Source organism: Carassius carassius, chromosome 12, assembly GCF_963082965.1.
Source record: "Carassius carassius chromosome 12, fCarCar2.1, whole genome shotgun sequence".
In the NCBI taxonomy this organism is placed as follows: Eukaryota; Metazoa; Chordata; class Actinopteri; order Cypriniformes; family Cyprinidae; genus Carassius; species Carassius carassius.
In genome coordinates, this window is record NC_081766.1 from 15,454,036 (window position 1) to 15,481,265 (window position 27,230).

Consider the following 27,230-nt stretch of genomic DNA (forward strand, 5'->3'; position numbering starts at 1 on the left):
TTTGTGATTATTCTTAAATTACAAAGTAATTTATGTTTATCTGTTTTGATTCTCTGATTTTAAAAGCTGTTTTGTCAATGAGTGCAATTTTGTTGTTCATGTTTCTCATATCTCGCTGCACTGATGGGGTCATCTGTGATGCATTTAATTATTGTAAATCTAGCATCACACGCCAGATGTTTCCTGCAGATAGATGGCTTCAAAACCAGGACAGAGACAAAAAATTATGACGCACACTTTCCCAACATTTCCCAAATCGCTCTTTAATATTGCATTGTGCACAAACAGTGTTGAGTGCACATGTTCAGTGGAAGTCAGCTAGACAGAGATGCACCTAAACGTGCACATATACACGGATGCACATGAATCGTCTGACTGACAGCTGTCTGTAGTGCTGTCCAGTGAGTTAGAGGAACAGACAGCTTATATAAGCCTGATGATCCCGTAAAATTTTTCCCTCATATTCCACCTGATCAAAGCCGAGGCTTCTCATTAAGCCAAAACTCTGCTTTCCATTTTCTTTCCATGTGTTCAGTGCTCACATTCATGTACTGTACCTCAAGAGTTTAATTATGTATGTGGCAGGGGAGGGGAAAGAGTTTTGTAGATGTCAGGGTCTGGAAATACATATCACAACCTTGAGGAAATAAATTGACAGATGTGAGAGAGGATCATGTGCTGGGCGTAAGCAGTTTAGGGTAACCGGCTCTCTGAATGAAGACATCTGGTGGGACAGTGGGGATGTAAGAGAAAAAATATGAGGAAATAAACAATATATTATGCCTCATGTTCTGTTTCAGGTCTGAAAAAACCCAAGGCTCTTTAAAAAAATATAATAACAACATATTACTATCATGTTGATATTTTATGATGTTGTGTACTCTGATAAGAATGTAATTTCAACTTAATAAGCTACAAAAGTATTAAAGTATAATTCATTCATTCTTTATGTTTGGAGTCTGAAATACTAAAACATAAAGTATAAGGGAGGTATAGAGGGAGATTCATTATCATCTGCCTACTGGGTGTTGATTAGATCGAGTAATTTATTAAAATAATTTGAATGAAAAAGAGGTTAATTTTCAAAAATACTGTTTTTTTCAATTATGACAAGGTATCAATAAAGATTTCCCAATTAAATTCTAATTCATAAGCTCATAATTTGATTTGATTTTGATTTAGGTTAGAATAAAATTATTGTCTTACATACACTGAACAAAATTATGAACACAACACATTTGTTTTTGCCCCCATTTTTTATGGGCTGAACTCAAAGTTCTAAGTCTTTCTCTATGTACACAAAAGGCCTGTTTCTCTCAAATATTGTTCACAAATATGTCTAAATCTGTGTTGGTGAGCACTTCTCCTTTGCTGAGATAATCCATCCACCCATCAGGCATATCAAGATGCTGATTAAACGGCATTATTATTGCACAGGTGTGCCTTATGCTGGCCACAATAAAAGGCCATTCTAAAATATGCAGTTTTACTGTATTGGGGGGTCCGGGGGTCTGAAAACCAGTCAGTATCTGGTATGACCACCATTTGTCTAAAGCAGTGCAACACATCTCCTTCGCATAGAGTTGATCAGATTGTTAATTGTGGCCTGTGAAATGTTGGTCCACTCCTCTTCAATGGCTGTGCAAAGTTGCTGGATATTGGCAGGAACTGGAACATGCTGTCATATATGCTGATCCAGAGCATCCCAAACATGCTCAATGGGTGACATGTCTGGTGAGTATGCTGGCCATGCAAGAACTGGAATGTTTTCAGCTTCCAGGAATTGTGTACATATCCTTGCAACATGGGGCCGTGCATTATCATTCAAAATGCCATCAATAAAATACACCTATGTTTGTTGTCCATAACATATGCCTGCCCATACCATAACCCCACCGCCACCATGAGTCACTCAATCCACAACGTTGACAACAGCAAACCACTCACCCACACGATGTCATACACACTGTCTGTCATCTGCCCTGTACAGTGAAAAAAACGGTATTCATCCATGAAGAGAACACCTCTCCAAAGTTCCAGACGCCATCGAATGTGAGCATTAGCCCTCTCAAATCGGTTACGACGACGAACTGCAGTCAGGTTGAGATCCCGATGAGGATGATGAGCATGCAGATGAGCTTCCCTGAGATAGTTTCTGACAGTTTGTGCAGAAATTCTTTGCTTATGCACCCTGTCCGGGTGGCTGGTCTCAGATGATCTTGGAGGTAAAGATGCTGGATGTGGAGGTCCTGGGCTGGTGTGGTTACACGTAGTCTGCGGTTGTGAGGCCAGTTGGATGTACTGCCAAATTCTCTGAAATGCCTTTGGAGATGACTTATGGTACAGAAATGAACATTCAATTCACGGGCAACAGCTCTGGTGGACATTCCTGCAGTCATGCCAATTCCACCCTCCCTCCAAACTTGAAAGATCTGTGGCATTGTGCTGTGAGATAAAACTGCACATTTTAGAGTGGCCTTTTATTGTGGCCAGCCTAAGGTACATTTGTGCAATAATCATGTAGTCTAATCTTCATCTTGATATGCCACACCTGTGAGGTGGATGGATTATCTTAGCAAAGGAGAAGTGCTCACTAACACAGATTTAGACAGATTTGTGAACAATATTTGAGAGAAATAGGCCTTTTGTGTACATAGAAAAAGTCTTAGATCTTTGAGTTCAGCTCATGAAAAATGGGGGCAAAAACAAAAGTGATGCATTTATAATTTTGTTCAGTGTATGAAAGAATTGATCTGTCTGTCACCATATAATTCAGTTTGAACTTTTCTTTCACAACATTTCTGTGCATTGAGTTAATTGTGTCATTTTGTTCGGGTGTGTGACATTTAATTAGGCTAGTCTGCTTGTGTTTATATAAGATTTATATATAAATCAAATATTGCAACTTAAAGTTCCACAAAAGGCTGTGAGTGGCTGCACAAGCAAACTTGACTGTGCTAGTCATGATGATATAGCTCTGTGGATGCATTCTTTCCATAACAACGCCCGGAAACATGGAATATTCTTTCACAGTCGTGTTCTCACTATAATTGTATGTACCCTATATGACAGCTTTGTTCTGCACATGATGCCCTTAATGGTACCTTTCTTTTCAAAGTGATTCAAGCAATTCAAGACCATCATGGCCGAACACATTGGAAGTGTCATCAATGGTAGGCAAAGAGAGTATCGCAGTACATACAGTGGGTGGTGTATCGTGGCTATTCGGTTCGGTTTGAATATCATTACACCCCTAATATTGAAAAACGTATTCATCGTTTTTATTTAGAACTTGAGGTTTAATTCTGTATACTCAGGGGAGTACAGTAAATGTGTGTGTGTTGGTAAATATTTTTAACCACATTATAATAAGATCTCTTCATTTAAATGAATATTGGCAAGTCAGTTTCACAGTCAGTATTAACTTTGTCTTGAACCTGTTTTATTTATAGGATGGATGGATGGATGGATGGACCTCACCTGTGGTTCTGGGCCACTGGTGCATACTGTGGATAATGGCACAATGTGCATGACTGGAACAATGGGATCAGACAGTTGAGAGCATGAGCCGACAGAAGGAAGTGTGATAATTCTCTCTCTCGCTCTCTTTCACTCTATCTCCAGCTATGACGTGTCCTCTCTCTTTCTCTCGCACACACCTTTCCTTTGCATGTAGGTCAGTGTCTCATCTTCAGGAATTTGATATGTCCTGGGTAATGGACTATGGCTTAAATTGGGCCAGAACGATCTGGAATGGTGTACCAGCACCTTAGATTCAATTTGTTTGTGAATGAATTCCATTTCCCGTATGCTCCTGCATATTTTTTGTGGATTCATTATTGCTCCATTTAGTAAGTGTACTTGGTCATTAACCTTTAAAGTTTACTACACTAAGCATTATGTTCCCTTCAAATCGGTAACTCTGACAGAGACAAGATTATTGCCCAGTTCTGTGATATATAGCAGCATGGGGCATCTCGCCCCTCTCTAAAACCCCATTCATAGCGCCAATGTCTTTGTCTCTGCATGTCACCAGTCTCAGTAGTGGTTGGTCATCTGTAGGCATTCTTAGTACTGGTTGCCCTAGAAACAGTAAAGGAGTAAGTTTATTCAGATCTCAAGTATGTTTTTTTCATGTGTCATTTTTTTTTTTTTATTAAATTGGCTGACATAATTATGTGTGGTTTATCGTTTTCTTTTTACATTGAATTTGTCTTTGCATAAATGTAGATATATTTTGTTGTTGGATATGCCCACATCGATTCACCAGTGGTCTGTGTTGCTCATGTCACTGCATCTCGCCAACGGTCATTGAAAATTAATTTAACAATAACAATGTAAACATGTAAAGTTTACATGTCATATTATTTCACATTATTTGCACAACAAAATGATTCAGTAATCCCTAATTAAAGCTCCCAATGTTCACCTCATTAAGTAACTACATAAATATGCAACCTTTCCTTGTAGGTAGTTACAGCTTGCTACATCAAGCTCAAGCAGCTGTTATCCATGCAACAGTGGAGCAGCTACTTTCAGCAATTAAACCACTATGGTTACAGTAATCCAAGATTAGACATGAAGAAATGTAAGAGAGGGGGAAAAAATCCAATCAATGTGCCATTTAGCACTTAGCTCCTCAGTGGTTTATCATTATTTCATCAGAATTATTGCTCTTTTACCATGCCTGATATGACAGCAGATCTGTGTTGAAGGTGTCATCATTGCAACTGTAGCTCCACAAATGATGAGTAGATAAATGGAGGTTGGGAGAACATGTTCTCTGCGACTGTATGTCAGAACCTGCTTTGTGTGCAGCTTTATCAGCCACAATGTGATCCCTCTGGCAAGAGAAGACACACAATCACAGAGTACTGACAGTTCAATTTCACACTTCATTATTGGGCTGCAGAGTGGTTGGAGTTACTCAGAGAACTAGCATTGTTTTGCTTCAGTTCTGTGATGCTGTTCATTTTTCTCTCCAAATTAATCTGGAACACAGTATTATCCACAAGGCTTTGAAGAATGTATTCTAAAAATAGAGCACCTGTGCTTTTATTTACGGTATATGCATTGAATGTACACCTCAGGTGTATGTGAGGTAGAGAGGGCTGGTTCTGAACACGAGCTAATATGTTATACTGTACTGTATGTGTCAATAGTATTTGACAAGGTAAAGAGAGAAGGGGTATACACATTTAAATAAGGTTCTGCAAATGCCTTGAATATTGAATCATTGAGATGATTGAATACAATGGTAAGTTACAGTAGCTCTGATACTGATAAATTTTGAAGACCCCCTCGTTTTTATTTGTATTTATTTATTTATTTTTTATTTAAGTTACATTAATGGCATTGTATACATTTGCCTATATGCGCCAAAGAAACAAACACATTGTCATCTTTTTCTAGCTGGTGAAGTAGATTTAGTTATTGTAGAGTTAACAAAAGTTATCCTGAGTATTATAATGACTAAATTGAATATACATATATAATGAATATACATAACAAATGTCAGCAGACCAGAAAGATTTAAAAATGGCCTGATAATTCATAAATCCATAAGATCTTACCTTCATGCTGTGGAAGTACTGGTGTTTGGACAAATCAAAGGGCCAGGCGAGGGGGCCCAGAATGTGATTTAAACACACATATATGTCAAACTATTAGTTTATTACTTTAACTATTAGTTTATTATTTTACTTCCATGCAAAACAATTTTACTTACATTAAGCTTTTACTTAATAATATATCTATTTTTTTATTTATTTTTATGGGAAGACAAATTATTTTGAAAATGTACATTTCCTTAGTACATATTTTCCTTAAATGTCATAAATCTGCATGTAGAATAATATAAGTTCCAAATTTCATTTCATTTACAAGTTTTAACACAAATTATTAAGAAACTGTAACCCAATTTTTTTTTTTTTACATTTCACAAATAAATACATGTTTAAAGACAAGGAAAGGGAACCCAATATATAGAGCAGTACACATGAGGATCAGGTCAAAACAAATCAAGTTAACAAAGGCTAAACAAGGACCAGGGGTAACAAGGAGGTGGGACAAGAGGAGCAGACACGAACAAATACAGATCCATGTGCTTAGACACAAAACAAACAAACATGGAACAGAGACAATATGGACAGGACTGTCAGGGCAGGATCCTGACATATATATATATTAGGGCTGTCAATAGGGCTATTAATCGCACACTTCATGAAATTAAGAATATACCAAATATCTTGTTTCAAATATTTATTTATTCAAAATTTGCTATATCCAGCGAATTAAACCAAAATATTAAAGGGTGATTCTCAAAAATCTGCATTTTTGCTTTTTCAAGATAAATGTAGATGTCTTTCCAAAAAAGGACACTTAGAAACTCCAAAAGGACACAAAAGAACCAGATGATATAAGGAGTCCATGTAAACAAAAAAAAAAACAGAATTTTGTAGTATGTGTACAGTGAGCAAAGAGCTTTTTTTACATTTTAGAGAAGTCAAGTTGCAATACTTGAGAGACAATCACAGAATATTACAGAACTCATGTTTAAAAGCCAAACACACTGGAATGAATAATTCACTGAAATGCAATGCGAGTCTTTGTTCTCTCTGCAATCTCTGATGTAATCAGCCTGGTTTCCTTTATATTAGCGCTGTTTTGGACAGATTAAAAAGAACTGATAACAAGCAGAGATGCAAAATTTGGGTTAAAGGGTTAGAATATAATTTGTTCATCAGTAATTTTGTGTTAACTGTGTTAAATTATTTTAATACATTAAGAATTGTAAAATTAATAACATGCGTTAAAGATGACAGCCCTAATATATACATATATATGATTTGGAATGATTTGGGGGGATGAAATGGTCAGTATTTTTTTCCAGAAAAACCTTGTTGTAGAGTATATATATATATATATATATATATATATATATATATATATATATATATATATAGTGAAATACTTAATTATAACCAATTATTTATTTAGTATTAATAATATCACATTAAATTTTCTTAGTAAAATGTGCCTAGGACAACTGGCGCCTCTTTTAACATATTATGCTAATACTAATAGTGTGCTACTGCTATTACTGCCACTAATACTTTTAGAATGACCTCTTTTTTCCACAAATGTAACGGGGCTGTTCTAGGTGGGGATTGAACCCGGGTCTGTTGGGTCCAAAGTCACTGAATTAATGGATGAGTTAACTCCCCACGGAGTTAACTCCCCACTAAATGAATCCAAGAGCAGGGATGATCAAATGGCCAGGAGTCGTGGGTCTTCAACAAGACAAAGCTTTACTAATAAAAGGTGCAACAAAACAAGAGAAGCCGTGCTTCCAAAAAACAGTACAAAGAAAAATAGACACAAGGGTCCAAAGACTTAAACTTTAACAGACTTAGCTTGCAACAGGTAACATAGGCTCAAGACTGAACAATAAGGCATGGCACAAACACACTTAAATAGGGCAAGACACAGGTGTGATGCATCAGGCATAATGAGTGGTAGTGTTCAGCAGGAATCTGGTGAGGGTCGCCACCTGCCGAAAATAGCAGTCCAGTTAAGGATTCCTTACACAAAATCTTGTTATTTTTAATGGGCATCTGATGTAAAATATTGACCATAAAATTAACATCAGTAAAGTTTATCTCCTGACAAACTGCTTCCTAAGAGATGTGCTTGATTAAAGCAAACTTTCATTGAACTGTCTTTTTGAAGTTCCTTAAAAGTTCCGGCTCCATTTTTGATGCTGTTGGTGATTGGCCAGTGAACCCAGCTTAGATCTACCAGGACCAGCTAAATCAAACTTGCTGCAGTGAATACTTTGACAGAAAAAAATCTGAGACATTGCTCCAAAAATCTGCTGCTGGCTATTTGCATTGATTTCTAAAATTGATTTCTAAATTTATTTGAGTTAAAGGTTTATTTGGTACAAGTGTATAATCATAAGTCAGAGCTAGAAACATGAATTGCTTTTAACATTAGGGGATATCTGGTTGTTTGTTTTACTAGTAGGTAATGCTAAACTAGCTTTTTTTGGCCTAAGTGGCTAATAAAGTAGCATTGCATGGCTAATGGTTAAGTCTTCCAGAAGAGTTACTCTTTAAACCATACCAAACAGCAGTTAAATTTAGCTTAGGATTCATTTAGATAGTGGAGAACCCCCTGTAGTCCTAACTGTGTTCCCCATTTTAGGGCCCTATTGTTTAGTCATCAAGTGAAGATAAGTGAAACAATGCTAATCACCTGTCAGAGAACAAAAGTACACAGACATCAGAAAGCCACTACTGATAATGGTGGACATCAGACACGTAGTGTCCTCATCCAGCCTGTCTCCCGGCCTCCATATCTACATGTGTGCAGGTGGAGGGAAACAAGAGAATCTTTATCTGGCTTTCCCTAGGTAACATCAAGAAAAAAAGAATACTGTTGTCAACAAAGGGAAGGTCCATTGCATTCAATTTATGTAAAGCACAGTCTGTACAGGAGAGAAAAACTTTGAACTGTTGAGCAGTAAATGTGTTGAACCATATACAAAGAATTACTGTAAAATGTTACCAAATTATTAATGCACAAGTTATCAAGCTATGCTAGTTATATGTTTGAATGTTTAAAAATAAAATAAAACCGGTAATGTTTCAAGTAATGTTTAATAATGTTTAATAATACTATTTCAATTTAAAACAATGTTTCTATTGTAATGTATTTTAATTGTAATTCTGTGATGGCAAAGTTGAATTGAATTGTTTTATTAAATTGTTTTACATTTTTATTATTATTATTATTATTATTATAATTATTATTATATATTTTTTAAATTGTGATGTGTTTTTGTCAAGATTTTTTGATGAATACAAAGATCAAAAGACCAGCATTAATTTAAAATAGGAATCGTTTGTAGCATTATAAATTACAACCTAATTAATTAATTAATTAATTAACTAATTAATTTAATGTGTCCTAATATAAAAATATTAATTTCTTTAAAAAAATAAAAAATAAAAAAAAATCTTGCAGAGCCTAAACTTTGAAACAGCAGTATATATGTTTATTTTCCACATTATATAGCCTTTTCTTAACAAAAGACCTCTACAAAATTCTCCAATCCAGTTTAAATCATAAATACTGTAGTGAGACATTTTACATCACCATCCCCATAAATAGCAGCCAGAAACAGATATCAACAGATGTTACAAAGTGGTATGAAGAAATCAATCCTCAGATGTCTTAAATTTTTAATTTTTATATATTTTCCATCTTAGGCGGTTTTCTGCTATCTTTTGCATATAATGAAAGCCCTACATCTCACAATCCACTCTTGTCTTTTTTCAGGCCCTAAAGCTTTTTTCAACAGAGAGGCACATGAGAGCGACTGTCTGCAGTGTGGTAACTGCTCCTAAACTAGTGCTCATTTGTAAGATGGTTGGCTCAGTATTGTTGATCACACTCCCACTAATGGGGTGGGGGGGGGTGTATTTAAACATGGTAAAATCTGTTGAACAGTTGAGAATATTAGTAATTATTTTTGCTAGCTGCAAGCATAATCAAATTAGCCAAACTCGTTCATAAACAAACAGTGACGTGAAGAGCTTTGTCAATGCCGGCTTTCCACATGTACAGATATTTTTGTGGAGTTCTGCACGATCACATTCCTGCCGGCCTGCTAATGAGGTACCATTCAAAGGAGAAATCCTTCAAACAGAATCCAACTTCTGTATTATTTAAAATCAGACTATAACATGAAATTAAAATGGAGTCAAATATATACACATATGTGTGTGTATATCACAGTATTTACAAAAATATTAAGCAGTTTTCTGTTTTCAACTTTGATAATAGTATGTTTCTTTAGCACAAAATCAGCATATTCAAATGATTTCTGAAGGATCATGTGACAATGAACACACACTCTCTCCCTCTCTCTCTCTCTCTCTCTCTCTCTCTCTCTCTCTCTCTCTCTCTCTCTCTCTCGTATGGGTTATAATAATGAGAAATAAAGGAGAACCCACAGAATATAGCTTCTAAAGACTAAATCACTCAGCAGGAGAGAATATAGCTCTTAGACAAAATCATCTTTCAATGAAGCAATCTATAGTTCAAGGAACAGAAAATACTGTAAATGAATTAGCTAAAGCTACTTTTCCTCTTAAGAGACTGCATCTAACATTGTTTAAATGCTCATCTTTGTATAAATTGAATGTGTTTTAGATATGAGATGGTTGCTACAAATTGCATGGACAAGTGTGGTTAGTTTGTATAAAAGCATTACTGCTGAAGGTCTAGAGGCAGTTGCTGAAGTGCTGTGGCAAAAGAATTGCAGGGTCGAGTGCACTCTTCAACCAAAGGTTGCAACAAAGTTAATTACCGTAGACTGAAGTTATTTTGTGTTCCCCATGTGATTTCCTCAGAGCAAAAATAAAGTAGTTACTTGTGAATTCATGCCATTTCCTGGAGCCTTCCGCCTCATTTTAAAAGGAACAACCTCCAGTGAATGTTACCTTGGGTTTTCAGCAGTCCCTGCTCCTGCTTATTGTAGTCCTATACCTGAACAGTATTTTTGACTAATCCTTTTATTATGTTCTCTTCTGTCAAGACAAAGGCTCTGTGGGTCATCATCACCCTTTGGCTCTTTTAAACCTCAGACCTGGTCTTTACCAGTTGGAAAAAGCAGATTCCGGGGCACTTAAAAAAAAAAGAGGATTACGTCCATTGGCTTTGTAAACCACCAGCACCTGGTAAAGCCTTTTTAAAATGGGCCACACTCAGGTTTTCCTAGATTTTCTCATTTTTGCCTTGCTAATTTGAAGATGGATTTAAACAGACCTCTTGGATTAATCGACTGAACAGTCTCTAAAGCTTTAAAAATGCCAAGTGCTTAAGGGTAGTCTTCAGACAGCCCGAACCACACAAGTGTGAAAAGTGATTTTCCTGAGGGACGGAACGGAAATATCCTTATTTGCATTTAGAGAATGCATCAACTTTATGAAATGTTTAGCAACTGTGAAGCAGAGCTTGTGTTGATGTCACAGCACTATTTGGCTTTTAATAGGACCAGAGGCTTAAGCACGGCATTACATCTTTCCTTCCTCTTGAAATTGTCACTCTGTAATCCCTTGGCAAAGAGTAATGCAGCTAGATTAGTGGGCCAACCCCAGATTTCTGAGCGATCGTCAGAGAACCCACAAAGAGATCACTGAACCATCTAGCTCCCAATATATATGTTGCTCTGTGTTTTTCTATTTGACATCTACAGAATGCATTGTGATGCTATATGTATGTGATCTGATGACGATGGGGGGTTTGAAATGTGTTTATGATTTGAGCACAAAACACTCCGGATTTAATAACAATGAACAGGCTCTGTCCATCTGGGCCAGCGAGGGGTGGGGGTGGGGGTGGGGCGATTAATCCATAGCTCTGTGCAGTATGAGGGATATTAATAATGGACAGTTGAAAAAGTACCTGTCTAAATACAATGAAAGCCGAGGGAACTGTTTCTTTTTCACGTGAAACAGCTTACATCTTAAAATATGATGAATTTGATTGCCTTCTTCCCTTCAAATGGTAATTTCCTCAACCCTCATGAGATGCCTTTTCAGAATATAAACAAGATTAGATTAGCTCAACACCTCAGAAGAAAATCTCATTCAAATACTAATGTAATTGTCTGTTAATTCGCTTTTCAGCAGCTTTTATCACCTGTCAGCATCTTTAACAGCGTAAGGCAATCAAGGGGTAATTGACACTAATGTTACATAGAAATCCAACATATTAAATGAACAATGAGAATCATTTTGACTGTGATCAGCACTAATCGTCATAAGAACTGATTTTATATTTATATTGCTTTGTGATGTATGTGAGCTGAAAATTATGAAATTTAAATTAATCTTTGTGAACTTTATTTTACTGTTACTCTTTAGGTAACACTTTGAAATAAGGATTAATTCATTAATATTAGTTAATGCATTATGTAAAAAATGAACTATCGGTTCACAATGATAGTTCAAATATTCGCCATTTAAAAATAATTATTGGTAATATATATTTTTTTAATTATTTTAAAATTATAATACATTTAAAGTTTTTTTTTTACATATCATTAATATTAATATATTTAGTTGAATTATGTTTGTTTATAATACATTTGAGTTATTTTATACATCTTGAAAAGTAAAAAAAAAAATGCATTAGTATGTAGATATTACCATGAACCTAGAATGCTGTAAAATACTGTTCGTTTTATTATACACTGAAAAAAAAGAAAAAATAAAAGGAATGGTGTAGAAACAATTTCACTTAAAGATTGCTAGGATTATTTCATAATTACTTACAAAGAAATTGCATATAGCACATTGAATTAAACATGAAAAAGATGTGTTCTAGTAAAGCATACTATTATAATCTTTGTTTTATTTACAACATAGAAAAAATAATTGTATACCAATGTATTAATTAATGTTAGGGAATTGTACATTATTGCAAAGTTACCCTCTTTTTTGTAGTTTTATTTAAAAGCGCACACACATGATTGTATGTTCTCCTAGAACTCTTTAGGCCAGTGTTTGTCTCTTTCAGTCTTGTTTCCCCATGACAGTAGCCCTATAAATGCAACATGACAAAGTCTATTGAGAAGCACGTCTAATAAATTTTTCCCCCTGCTGTAGTGATGTTGCCCTGGGTCCTTGGGATCTGCTCTCTTGCTGAGGGTGGAAATTACATTCCAGTGGCGGAGACGGGTCAACCCCTGCAATTTTCCATGCTCAGCAAGAGTGCACGGGACTACTCTCTTAGGCCCCAATGACTCGCATTTGAATCCTCAGGGAATAGATACCTTACAGGTCATGAAAATACAGTAGGATGCCCTTGAAGTTTCCACAATCAATAAGAGAAATTCAAACATTTGCATTAAGAAGCATGGAGATAGGAAGACTCGGATGTGACAAGAAGTCATCAGCATAATTATGTATGTAATACAAACTGACATTTGCTCCATGCACTTTTTTCCCCTTAGAAATATTGAAGGCTTTGCGTGACATATTTGGGCTGCTTATTATTTTACATTGCACCCATTGCTCCTTGACTCTCTCTTGGGTAGTATAAGGTATAAGCCTGAGCCAATATGCTGTTACTGATTTAAAGCGGATTATCGTTTGCTGTCCTAAGCCTCAGTGAAATCCTTTAAAATATTCATATTGGCAGACCTGGATTAGAAAACGAAACAACAGACCCTTTTTTGGGTATTTTTTACATTGTAAATGGAGTATATGTTTTTTTCTTTTTCTTTTTTTTTTTGCAAAATTCATATGAACACAATAGTTTGGATTGATCTCTGCTTCTTTACATTCACCTTAATGGTATTTTCATAGTGTGATGGAGTGTGTGTTGTCTCCATGTTAGATTAGATTGCACTTAATGCAACATAAACATAAACATCTGCTGAGTGATTGGCTGTTAACATAAAGCATGTTAGCTATCGTTCTGTACTCCGTCACCACATTTATACTCATTTCACATTACAAACATAATCTCTGTTAGCATGAGACTGGAGACAGCAAGGATGAGAATTTTCAGTGTCACTTTTTTGTAAATCACATGCTTGTCCTGCTTTATCAGTGTAGGACAACAACGTATATGCTTTTTTCCCATTTTTCCATTTTTACACACATACTGTAAAAGCATTTGTAGATTTATTCACGCTGACTTGAGCAAGACTTTCTGCTTTGTCAGCAGTCAAGTAGAATGTGCATCAGCCATGTCAAAGAATACATTTAGGTCATGTCAGGATTTCATCAGTTGGAATTCAGCTGGTGTGTCTAAACGCGTGGCATTTCCAGAGTTGAGCATCATGACTGTGAGCACATTGTCACACTCCTGCTAACTCGAATGTAATGTGGTTTTGGTGATTCCTTAAAAAAATAATAATAATAAAGTTGTGAAGACAATGTTTTAGAATTTGTTCTGATGTTGTGAAATGTCTCAGGGTCTTGTGAGCAACGCAATAAAAATTTCACAGGATTCAAGACTGCTCCTCAATGCTGAGTCATATATCGGCTAAAACAATAGCTTTATTATGTGCTCCCACTAACAGACCCACTAATGAGGCATCATCAGGTCTAAAGGAATTCCCATTGTGTTTAGGAGTAGTTGGATTTGACAGGAAGGGGGCTTGCTTCGTTAAAGTGTGACCAGGTTTAATGAGGTGTCTGTCTGATAACTGAAAATGTTTCACAACAAACTCAATTGACAAGTTCTATCTCATTCAAAAGTTTCAGGGTACTGGTCCCTTTAAGTTTTAATGGTTTATCACTTTATACAGCCTGTAAATCAGTTTTCACTCTGCATTTAAGTTTACCATCTAATGTTATCTATAGTTGTCTTAAAGTTTGTTAAGATGAAACCTACAGAAAATTTAAAGTAGAAGTCACAGATACATCATTGGCAGCTGTGCACGTAAAATATTGTAGTGGCAGAAAAACACTGGTAACAAATGGAGGGAATGGATTAAAACCCATGGGATAAGAGAGAAAAAAAAGATTGTTATGCCTTTGGATGTCAGAATCGGAATACAAATATTTTTTTTATGTAATACTATCATTAAAGACACCATTTGAAGCTAAACACAGACATTTAAATGAACAAACTATGGATGCTATGATTACCCTACTTTTAAAGCATAAATTTGAGTCAGAAAATAGGTCTATATAATATTCATATAGGGAACATGTTGTATTAACCCTACAGTTAAAGCAGGAAATACTATTTAAACCTATAACATTTTATATAGAATTTACCTATTTTATCTCACAATTGGGACTTTTCTTTTTTCTTGCAATGCAAGTTTATCTTCTAGTTTGAACATTATAACTTAATTCAATTCAACAATTGCAACTCAACAATTGAGTTTGTCAATTCTGAAAAAAAAAAAAAACAGTGTGGTATTAATAACTCATGATTCTGAGCCAAGGGAAAAAGAGAGAATGACGAGTTGATTTTTCTTACCAGAATTGTGAGATGTAATCAGAAGGAATTTGAAGGGAAAAAAAGACAGAATTTTGAAATATAAACTCAAAATTGCCTTTTTTATTATTTGATTAAATGGCTTGCATAGACATGCTACGTTAAAACACTAAAATTGGTCTATGCGTCTGATCAGCAGTATACTGAAAAACAATGGTGTGTTTACTTTGGAGAAAAGAAAATCATTCAGAAATTGCTAGTAAATTTCACACATAATTACAAAGTTAAAAGTATCATTGAAATAACACAACATTTGGAGTAAACATACTCCAATAATCTTTGTTTTATTTACATCTTTGAAATTTTGTTTTCCAACATGTATTTATTCTATTGATAAATATCTATTATATCTATAAATGTTTTCTTAGACCATAAAATCCAATGTTTTCTGAACAGTGAATTTCAGATTACATATACAGTATGTGTGACTTTTACAGACTTAAAAATACATTGTGGCACCTGGAACCTAAAAAAAAAAAAAAAAATGTATAATTGAGTCAGTAACTTTAGATACAATTTATGGTTGTGTAACATTAGTCTCCTGATGGACAACAGTATCCAGCTCTTTTGAGTTTGGGGCCCCTGATCCTTGATGTACTGATAGAGTAAACTGACTTGGCTTACTGTCCATAATGGAGGGCTAAAGTGCTGTTTCCCCCTAAATAATTAAATTATTAGTAAAGTTACAACAAAATAAAAGATGCCGGAGAACAATTGTCACGGGAGTGAGCTGAGCAGCTGTTTATATATTCGTATAACTGACAGGAGTAGAAAATCATGCACCTCCCGAAATTTCATTTAGAGCTCCATGTAATGCAAGAATGCCAAGAACATAACATAATAGTTAAATTGCTTCTGATGTAGGAGGCCTGATGCATTCCCCTTGGTTGTGGAGAATAACTGTACAGCAGCTTCTATAACCAGGGATCATACAACAGTAATTATTTTATCACTAGTCAGAAAAGTGCTAAAGCATCATAGTGTAAAATAAGTCAGACAGGGTTCTTGAGGGGGTTTTGATTCTTAGCAGAAAAATATGGACAGTAAAACTTCAGTGTGAAATGGTAGGCCTAATGCCCACAACAGCTACGGGGTCAATAGATTTACGACACCAATCTTTGAAAAATGAACTAAAAACCTTGTTCTCCATCTTGCATAACATGTTCAGGACTCTGAAGACTTAAAGGGAAAGTTCACCCCCCAAAAAAGAAAGAAAGAAAGATAACCCTGTCTTGTGGGTCTACCCATCCTGATGTTATTCCAAACCCGTATTACTGTCTTTCTTCAGTGGAACACAAAAGAAAATGTAAATATGACAGCTTCAGCAGGGGCGCTACTATGGTCTCTGGGCCCCCTGAACAGCATATTGACCCGGGCCCCCTCGGTGATTGCGTTTTTGTATTTTATTTAATTTTATTAACCCCTTAAAAATCCCTTTATGGGTACCCTCTACCTTGTCGGACCTTTGAATTTGTCCTAACCTTCCCCCAATTACGGCTTCACCGTCATAAAAAAAAAAAAAAATTAAAGTAACTGGCTGTCAAAGTCCCCAAAGTTAAAAAAAAAATATATATATATAAAATAAAATAAACAAAAGAGATTTTTTTATACATCGTTTTGAGCTCCTCTGAAAAAAAAGAAAGCCATACAGGTTTAAAATAACACGAATGTGGGTGAGTAAATTAATTGTCATTTGGGTTGAAGTATCTCTTTAAAAGCCACATGAACACAAGTTTATTTATTATTTTATTTATTTATTTTTATCTTATCTTCGCCTTTTCATTCCACGGCCAAAAAAAGATGAATGATAAACTGAATCAAAGTATAAGACCCAAATATAGGTGAATAGTAGTGACCCAAATATCTGAACAGACGCGACATATCACAGGCTTAATTTTCAAACTACTTTCGCATCCCTTAATGTTGATGATCCCTCTCAGTCACCGCGCTACGAGTGACAGCCAATCAGCGGCTCTGTCGCTTAGACCGCATGAGATTTCAGAGAGAGAGAGAGAGAGAGAGAGAGAGAGAGAGAGCGGTGATGCTGCGCACAAGGGAGGGCAGAGAGAGAGTCCACACAGTACAGTGTCTTCACAGTGCTCAGCGGATACGCATCGAAAGCAGGACTACTCTCGACTCCTCAGCATTGAGGTGAGTGGGGGAAATTAACTACACTTATCTAATTTCTACGTTTAATTGAACAGATCTGAATTGAATGTGCACGCGCTATTTGACCCCTACATACTTAAGCGGTAGACTGACTTTCGTGGATGATGGTTAACAAAATTGGCCCGGATACTTTTTTTAACTATTAAGAAACATTATCTATCTATCTATCTATCTATCTATCTATCTATCTATCTATCTATCTATCTATCTATCTATCTATCTATCTATCTATCTATCTATCTATCTATCTATCTATCTATCTATCTATCTATCTATCTATCATAGCGAAACATGTTTAGGCTATGTTATCTCCTACGTAGGCCTACTACGCGTGAATTTTATTTGGCTCGTTGTAATACTGCACGCGATAGTGTTGTTCATTATTGTTTTTAATGCTTAAAGTAATTTTCGAATACAAGATGTTAATAAAAATTTCTTGAGGAAAGTTTAAGTTTTGCAATTGCCATTTAAGCTGCAAAAACCTACTGTTAAAAAGTTTTAATCTGTTTCCATCTATCCATATAACTTGCGACTATATATATATATATATATATATATATATATATATATATATATATATGTGTGTGTGTGTGTGTGTGTGTGTGTGTGTGTGTGTGTGTGTGTGTGTGTTTCAGCTTAATTGTCTCCGTCAGTAATTTAATTCAAATGAGTGAAAAGTGTGATGACCCCTTCACTGCCGGTTGTGATGAAGTGATTTTACATAATTTAAAGTAGCAATTATAGCCTACTTAATTTTTCAGTTTATGAAAAAATTAAGTCAAGTAGGTTGACATTTTGTGCAGTGCTCACTGTCCATCTGTTTTGTGGAGCGGCTGAATGTCCTTAGTTATTTACATTTCAAGGCCTTTTTTTCAGAGATAACACTGAACAAAAATTTCCAGCATGCATATGCAACATCTAATTTTAGCAATACTTGTTATATCAGAGGTTATATGACGGAGACTTTCTTTGTTGCTTTGTTGCACCTTACCTTTGTACCTTTTTACAGCATTCACTGTATTTTGGTGTCAGGACTTTTAAAACTGAGATGTTAACTTTAATATTTGTAGATATAAACTGACCACATCTGTAAAGGTCATGCAAGATAATAAAATCTTTTTCTTTCAAGCTATGTATTAAAAAAAATCTATTATATATATATATATATATATATATATATATATATATATATACTAAAAATGGCTCTTTGTGAGCACAGTCTCTATAAAATTATTCAATAAATCCTTATCCAGTAATCAAGGATGACTGAAATAGTAATGGAGAAGTCATGGAAATTCAATGATCAAAAGATGTGGGAACATGTTCAGACTGTGGCTCTGTTTGAGCCCTTTTTATGTCAGGCACCTGTAGATTTCTGAGTGGATTGATTAAAGTTGTTGTACATTATGTATATTATTCAGACATTTTGGACTTCTCCTTCAGATTCTATTTTGAGGAAGAACCACAATTGTTGTAAGGGTTTCTAAAATTAAATGTGTGAGATGGTATTTTATGTTCTTTGACTGTTTGTTCTTTCCAGTCTTTGCAGTCTTTCCCAGGATATGCAGTTTTTAATCCAGTACATTTCTGAATTTGACACACTGTAATATATCTTAGTCTGGGAAATATTGGTTGAGCAACTCTGGTCTTCGGTGTATGGATTGGCTTGTGGTGTTCTGCTTGTACTTTGATTGGAGTTTTAGGCCATATACATAATAAACAGCAGACCTCTTATGTGATGTTTTTTGAAAACTTTGATTTTAGGACCTTTTTTTTTTTTTTTTTTTTTTTGATAAATGAAACTGGAAGATGGGTGTGTTCAAGTTTAAAGATTCAAGCAAAGATGTGCAATTTTCAGTTCTCCTTTTTAAAGGAATAACACTTTTTGTGGTTCACTATGGATTTATACTGGATTCTGAACAGTTGGGTTCATACATTACCCTCATGCATTATCTCTAAACATGGATTTGATGCAGAACATGGATTTTCCAAAAGATAATTGAAGGAAATAGGTGCCCACCACTTACAACGTGTTTTAAAACACAAACATAACATTTAAATGTTAGCATGTTGAGAAATATGTCACCTCATAATCAGAGTAGTTTGCCAAAGTCTACATGATAGTAAGGCTTCATGACCTTTGACATGCTGAAATTCTTTGATAACAAGCCACATCACCATTGAATGGAGAATATGCCATTCATGTTGTTGATTTTATCATGGGCATTTTAATTAAACTGGAGAGGCTGCCTGAGAGGTTTTTTTATTTATTTAAAAACATAAAACAAAAAAAGCCTTTTAATGGCAGTTGTCATAGTTGTTTTGTTACATTCAAACAAACAGATTTTAAAATATGTTATAGCAAACAATAGACTTCCCTTTTTTTATCAATAGTTTCACACTTTTTAGACAGTTTTAATAGTTTGAGTTTTGAGTTCCCAGATCGAGGATGCCTTTATGCAAATGTTTCAGTAGGCTCTGTATGATAATTAGATCAGAGCTATCTGTCACCTGACACAACAATGGCCCAGTAAAAGATGTATTTGCTCGCAGGAGATAAAGCAGGATAACATTGATTAGCCCATGCATATGATTAATTTCACCCAAGAGTGATTTATGGAGCTCCATCTTGCCTTTACCTTAATAATGGAACCCCTCACAAATATCGCAAAAAATTAAGCACTTTCAGCCAGTTGAAATGCAAAATAACTTAATCAAGGAAAGCGAAACTGGAGTTTATTATTCCAAGATTTTTCCAAGATATGGATCATGTGCTGTTCTGATGTGTAAAACACTTCCAAAATCAATAGAATGGTGTTTATCTACACCCGCTTTAGTCCAATTCGAGGCAATTGATTTTCTTTACCAATTCATCGTCCGCTATCTCTTTTCAGTTTCCTTGCTTGTTCGTGCTCGTTCTTGTTGTTTACTAATTTGTAATGATGAGGATGGAGGGAGGCAAATGAATAAAACAGTGTCTCATGTGAATCTTTAAATGGGCTCACAAAGGAAAATACATTCTCCTTGGTTTCTATCTATGATAATAAGTTTACATCTTACAGCAGGTTATTGTTATTTTCTTTCATCCACACATCCCTATAGGAAATAGCCTTGGTATATGAAAGCTCTGGATGTCCTCCATAACATACTCCTCACATCATTCAGTGTATAAGATGACAGGGCAGATCACAGAGAGTGCGAGTTGGAGGGAATTTGGGGGAAAAAATAGCATTGATGATGAAAAACAAACTTGAAACAGAATTCGCTATACACAATGAATATTTCTTTCATTAAGGCTGGTGCTTTAGAATAAATAAGGATCGCTTGCTCTCTTTGTGCCGAGTGTGAAATAAGAATGCTGATGACAGAGACAACATGCTGGCGGTCCTAAGATGTAAGATGATTTATTCAGTCAGCATATGACTGCTCTGATCTGTAGCTCTCCTCCATCTTAATCATTGTGACCCTGGTGATTTTGGTAAAGTTCAGTTCAACTCAGATTCTTCTGAGTGTGTACGGTTATTCAAAAGGGTGGGCTCCAGTTTGAATCGAATGTTTATGGTGCTTATGGATCCTTTAGCTGTGGATGGTGAGATTTTAAGATGATTGCTTTTACATAACTTTCACTGTAAAAAGAAATCTGTGAAATATGGTAGCAACATTTTGTGCTACACGGATTGAACTTAACTTTAAAGTAAAAAAAAAAAAAATATATATATATATATATATATATATATATATATATATATATTTAATTAATTCAAATACTGTTAATATCAAAATACAAAAATTTGCATTTACCTTTATAATATACTGACCACCTTCAGTTGGAGAAAGCCGCTTGATGAATCACAAGAAACCTATTTTCACAAGTTGAGGTAAATACTAATATATAGAAGGTGCTCAGTATCAAAGTTTAAAGTTATTATTATTTATTATTATTTTTTTTTTGTAAAAAAAAAAAAAAATAAAAAAATAAAACTGAGCATAAATGACAAGTAAGAACAAGGAAACTAAACCAAGACTTTAACATAAAAGTCCTGAATGGGGAATGCTACATGCTACATGCTACACTTAAAAATGCTATAAACATTTATGAACATAAATTATAAGAAACAAACTAAAAAGCATACTAGTTTTTTCAATGAAAAACCATCAAATGTAAAGTATAACAAAAATTTTGAATGTCAATTTACATTTTTCCTTGTAAATTATTAGAGTTGTTCCGATTCCGATATTAGTATCGGAAATATCACCTATACCACAACAAATTCTGGCATCGGCATCGGCGAGTACATGAACCCATATACCAATTCGATACCATTTTCTTAGTTATGACCGCAAGCTTTGCCTAACCGCTGCACGGTTCTTCTTCGCTGCTCAGAATGCATTACAAACACAGGAAGTTGTGCTGTGTTGCCACAAGCAACCCCTGTTTAGAGCAGCGAAGAAGAAATGAAAACGCGTTAGCAGCACTGATCTATATATGACTGGATCACTCCTCGAGTTCTAAACTGCCAACAGACAATGAAGCCGCTTCTATATTGTATATATAGTATTGTATCTATACAGTGGTTAGCAGTATGTCCACTGTTTAGCAGTATTTCAGACTGGACCAACCAGACAGTAAAACGGCGACTGGGGATGCCACAGGTACTGGCACTTCACTACCAAGTCGGTGCTGAAAATGTAAAAATGTGATAATACCAGAGTCTCTGTAGTACCAGTAGTAAGTTACCAACTCCCGAGTATATTCAGTACCCGCAGCTGCGTTCAGTCGCTTCTGTGTTAGTCTAAGCGCAGGGCTCCAGACTGTAGCCGAATATATACTAGTGTCTGTGAATATTAAACTGCAAAATACTATTTAAATATTACTCCTGCAAATTCTACATCTCTGTGGGTGACGGGCGCAGATGCGCGGGAGCTCGCTGTTTTGTAGTCTCTGCTGTGTGTCACTATATGAGGACACAAACGCATAAACTGTCACTTCATGAGAATTTTCCGTTTCATTTGAGAAAACTGTCATATCATAAACACAGACACTCAAAGATCTTCATCTGTAGTAATAATAATATGTAATAATAATAATTATGCCTAGACGGTTGTTTGTTTTTTACTTGTTTTGTTGTAAAGAGATTATCTGATTAATATATCATTTTTTATATTCCTAGACTTATTTGTTGCAGTTTTTTATCCAGTTATATTGTAAAACTAAAATACCTTTTTTAGTTTGCGGTGTTAGATTTTTGGCTGCATTTGAAGTTCTTTTTCGCTTAAGAAAATAAATAAGATAATAAAAATACTGTAATAAATACAGTAGTTCGCCATGTATTTGTCAGGGTTCTGCCCTGGCAGCTGTGTCTATTTTGTCTTTGTTTTGTGTTTCTCTGTTTTCCCTGTGTATGACCACATGGCTTTGTCTCTGTTTATGTTGGCCATGTGCTCCTTTCGTCCTGCCACCTTGTTTCCCATTACCACGCCCCCTTGTTTAGTCCTTGTTTGGTGCTCATTAATTGATTGTTCTCACCTTGTGTTTGTGTGCTTTCCTTCCTATTTATTGTGATCATTTCCCTCATGTGGTTGCTGCTTCGTTTTGTACGTGAGTTAATGTTTGCTTAGCTTGCTAGCTGATCTATACTATAGAGTTTTTCCTTGTCTGTTAAAGTCTGGTATTTATTAGTTTAAGTTTATCTTGTCATTGTTTATTCTAGTCTAGTTTAAGCGTTTCTTTTTGTTTGGATCTCATTTTTATTTTCTCGTGAGTTTGACTTGTTGTTTAAAGTGTTTATTTTCCCCTTTGAGTTATTTTCTTGGTTAGTTTTTCCAGTTATTTCTAGAACTTTATTTGGTATTTGTTTCTTTACCTTTTTAGTTCACTTTAGTTAGTTAGCTTTGGTTATTTCTCTAGTTCCCCTTTTATCTTGTTTCTAGGTCATAGCATTCTTGTCTGACTTTTTGCCCTTGTTTATTATTATTATTATTATTATTATTATTATTATTATTATTATTGTTCTCTTGTTATCTTAAGTCTTGTCTAGTGTTTTGTGAGTTCTGTCTGTTCCTGTCTTGCCTGCTGCTTTCTCCCTGGCCACTGGGTCTCCCCGCCTGGAGGTCTGACGTGTGTGGCTTCACCTCCATAGCCAAGTGCCCTTGGTTCCTGGTGCTGTGGTCTGGTCCCTTGCACCGCCTCCTCTACAGTCCTGCACTCGGTTGTCTCCCAGGGCCCCCCTCAGCGGTCATCCACCCCCATCTGCCTGCTCCATTGTTGTATGCCCCATCCCATTGTCTTGATTGTTCAAACCACTCCCCCCCTATCGTGCTTTGTCTAAATTGTCAATAAAACGTCCCTTGTTCATTCTGCATCTGGGTCCTCTCCCTCAGTAACCTTGACAGAACGAACCGGCCAAGTCAGGACCCAGCAGAATGAGTCTCAAGATCCTACCCCCTGCAAATGCTCAGGAGAGACTGGCCCGCCAGCAAGGCCTGGGGGGCACTTCGGTAGCAGGGGCAAGAGGTGAGGGCCTTTGCCCAATTCTTTTGGACTATGTCCAGGGGCATTGATTACCAGGATGCAGCCCTTAAGGATGTCTTCAACCTCTGTTTGGATGATCCACTGCCTCAGTGGGAGATGGAGCAATTGAGGATCTTGGACTTTTGGAACTTTTCTAAATATTTGCACCACCGCAAGGATTGGCAGATACTTACACCACCAGAGTCCCCCTACAGTGACCGTGATCACCCCACTCTCCCTCATCCATCGAGTCAAGTCCCTGATCGTCTTCCGACTCCCACTGAGAAGAGGAGAGACCGAAGAATGAGGGCGGCCAAAGCTGCTGCATCTGCCATGGAGGCCTCTGTGCTGGTTCCAGCCTCCGACTCTGCTGAACCCCTCACAGTCACATCAGAATCAACCAAGTGCTCTGAAGCAGTCAAGCTCCAGGAAGCTGTGAGGGAGGTTCCCCTGTTAACCTGTGTTCCTGTGCCAGTCAAATCTGTTCTAGGTCATTCAAAGCCAGTCGAGTCCAGTTCTGAAAGTTCTGTCAACGTCAGTTCAAGTAAGTCAAGATGTAGGTGATGTGAACGCTTGCAGGCCCGGGAGACGGAGGGGTAGGAGGGCCCGCGCCAGGAGTGCTAGAGAACTTAGTCTGGAGATCAATCCTGCAGTATCCCTCGAAGATATCAAGTGGTCAGCTGCTTCAGTCATGACCCTGGAGTCCAGTGGCGAGCAGCCAGCCCCAGAGCTCACTCCAGTGTCGGCTCCAGCCCCTGTGTCTAGCCCAGAGAGGACTCCAATCTCGGTGGCCCCAGCGGGCAATTCCACAGCCCTCAAGGGTGGTCAAGATGTAACTCTCACCCCGGTGGGCAATTCCACAGCCCCCAAGGGCGGTCAAGAGTCCACTGACGAGTCCATTCCAGTAGCCTCGGAGGGCAGCTCAACAGCCCCCGAGGGCAGTCAAAAATCCAATCCCGAGTATGTTTCAGTAGCCCCGGAGGGCAGCTCCACAGCCCCTGAGGGTGTTCAGGAATCCACTCACGAGTCTGTTCCAGTAGCCCTGGAGGGCAGCTCAGCAGCCCCTGAGGGCGTTCAAGAATCCACTCCCGAGTCTGTTCCAGTAGCCCCGGAGGGCAGTCCAGAACCTATTCCGGAGTCCATTCCAGAGGTCCTGGAGGGCAGTTCTGCAGCTCCTGTGGAAGGTCAAGGGTCTGCCCCTGAACCCGCTCCATTGTCGGCTCCAGCTCCCGAGTCTGCTTCATTCCAGAGTCTGTCAAAGTCTGCTACAGATTCAATCCAAGAGCCCTCAGAGCCAGTCCCAGCACTCATTCCTGATCCAGTCCAACTTCAGGAAGGGGTACCTTACCATACTCCAACCTCAATCTCCAGAACTCACCACTTCACCTACCACTTTCAAGCCATCACTTGTCATGCCGGTCAGTACTTCTACTTATGCCACCACCCGTATCCCTATGGCCCCGTCTTCTCTGCGGCGAGGCTTTAACTATACTCAAACCATGCCTACTGCCTTCAGTTCTACCCTGTCAGGCTACACCCCTGGACTTACTCCCACCCCCTCTCATGTGCTGCCTGGTTGCTTTGGTCCTGCGACATCTGCACCCCCCTGGACTTGTTTGCCTGGTTTGGACGCCAGGAGGCGTCCTTTGGGAGAGGGGTACTGTCAGGGTTCTGCCCTGGCAGCTGTGTCTATTTTGTCTTTGTTTTGTGTTTGTTTTCCCTGTGTATGACCACATGGCTTTGTCTCTGTTCATGTTGGCCATGTGCTCCTTTCGTCCTGCCACCTTGTTTCCCATTACCACGCCCCCTTGTTTAGTCCTTGTTTGGTGCTCATTAATTGATTGTTCTCACCTTGTGTTCGTGTGCTTTCCTTCCTATTTATTGTGATCATTTCCCTCATGTGGTTGCTGGTTCGTTTTGTACGTGCGTTAATGTTTGCTTGGCTTGCTAGCTGATCTATACTATAGAGTTTTTCCTTGTCTGTTAAAGTCTGGTATTTATTAGTTTAAGTTTATCTTGTCATTGTTTATTCTAGTCTAGTTTAAGCGTTTCTTTTTGTTTGGATCTCATTTTTATTTTCTCGTGAGTTTGACTTGTTGTTTAAAGTATTTTCCCCTTTGAGTTATTTTCTTGGTTGGTTTTTCCAGTTATTTCTAGAACTTTATTTGGTATTTGTTTCTTTACCTTTTTAGTTCACTTTAGTTAGTTAGCTTTGGTTATTTCTCTAGTTCCCCTTTTATCTTGTTTCTAGGTCATAGCATTCTTGTCTGACTTTTTGCCCTTGTTTATTATTATTATTATTATTATTATTATTATTTTTGTTCTCTTGTTATCTTAAGTCTTGTCTAGTGTTTTGTGAGTTCTGTCTGTTCCTGTCTTGCCTGCTGCTTTCTCCCTGGCCACTGGGTCTCCCCGCCTGGAGGTCTGACGTGTGTGGCTTCACCTCCATAGCCAAGTGCCCTTGGTTCCTGGTGCTGTGGTCTGGTCCCTTGCACAGCCTCCCCTACAGTCCTGCACTCGGTTGTCTCCCAGGGCCCCCCTCAGCGGTCACCCCCCCCCATCTGCCTGCTCCATTGTTGTATGCCCCATCCCATTGTCTGGACTGTTCAAACCACTCCCCCCCCCTATCGTGCTTTGTCTAAATTGTCAATAAAACGTCCCTTGTTCATTCTGCATCTGGGTCTTCTCCCTCAGTAACCTTGACAGTATTTGTTCATGTTTTATCAAGGGTTAAGTCTGAAGCACACCTTAAAATAATTCTAGCAATTTACACAGGGCTAGTAGTATATACAGATACACACCCAGGTATCGGATCAGTACTCTGTATCGGCCGACACCCTGAGCCCAGGTATCGGAATCGGTATCGGGAAGAGAAAAAGGGTATCGGAACATCTCTATAAATTACATTTTCTTTTTCACTTCCAAAAACTATACTTGTAAAAGTAGTTTACTGTAAAATTGCATGAAATGTACCAAAGAGTAAGGGAATTTATTGTTAACAAATTCTTTTTACTATAGCATTTTTACAGTTTATACTATTAAAATTGTTCATTTTTGGTGTTATTAGCACAGAAATGCAGCTCGAAACTGTTTTCGTGAGACTGGAGTCCCTTTAATCGAAAATCTTCCTCAAAGTTTTTGATTCGTGTTTGAAGTGACTTTTGATTTATGTTTGCAGTGACTTGCTCAGCTCGGCTGTCTCTGCTGATATGATCTGCTCTGGTTCATGTTGAAGCCAAGTTCTCCACCCATGTACGCAGGGATGCACGAGTCCTCTCGATCAATTTTTTATAGTCATATATAAGACATCTCTAACTGTCTCCAGATGTCCACCATGTTACACTAGGACAGAACAAGTCCCAGTTGCATGGAAAATTTGCGTGTTGCTAATTATCTGGTGGCTGTTGTTTGAAATATAGCCCATTGAACTCTAATGGTCATGTATCTCCCTCAGCATAGCCTCTTGTAATACAGTCTAGATTTGCATAACTGAGGAGCTTCCTCCCTTTGTAAGTTG

General features: G+C 37.1%; 1 protein-coding gene across 1 annotated transcript in view; it reads left to right on the top strand.

Moving 5' to 3' along the window:
* Positions 1-17,051: 17,051 nt before the first annotated feature.
* Positions 17,052-27,230, top strand: part of LOC132154899 (cadherin-6-like) — a 43,700-nt gene continuing 33,521 nt past the window's right edge. Inside the window, exon 1 of the mRNA XM_059563623.1 lies at positions 17,052-17,184. The gene's annotated coding sequence lies outside the window, so the exon portion shown is untranslated. The remainder of the gene's footprint in view (positions 17,185-27,230) is intronic.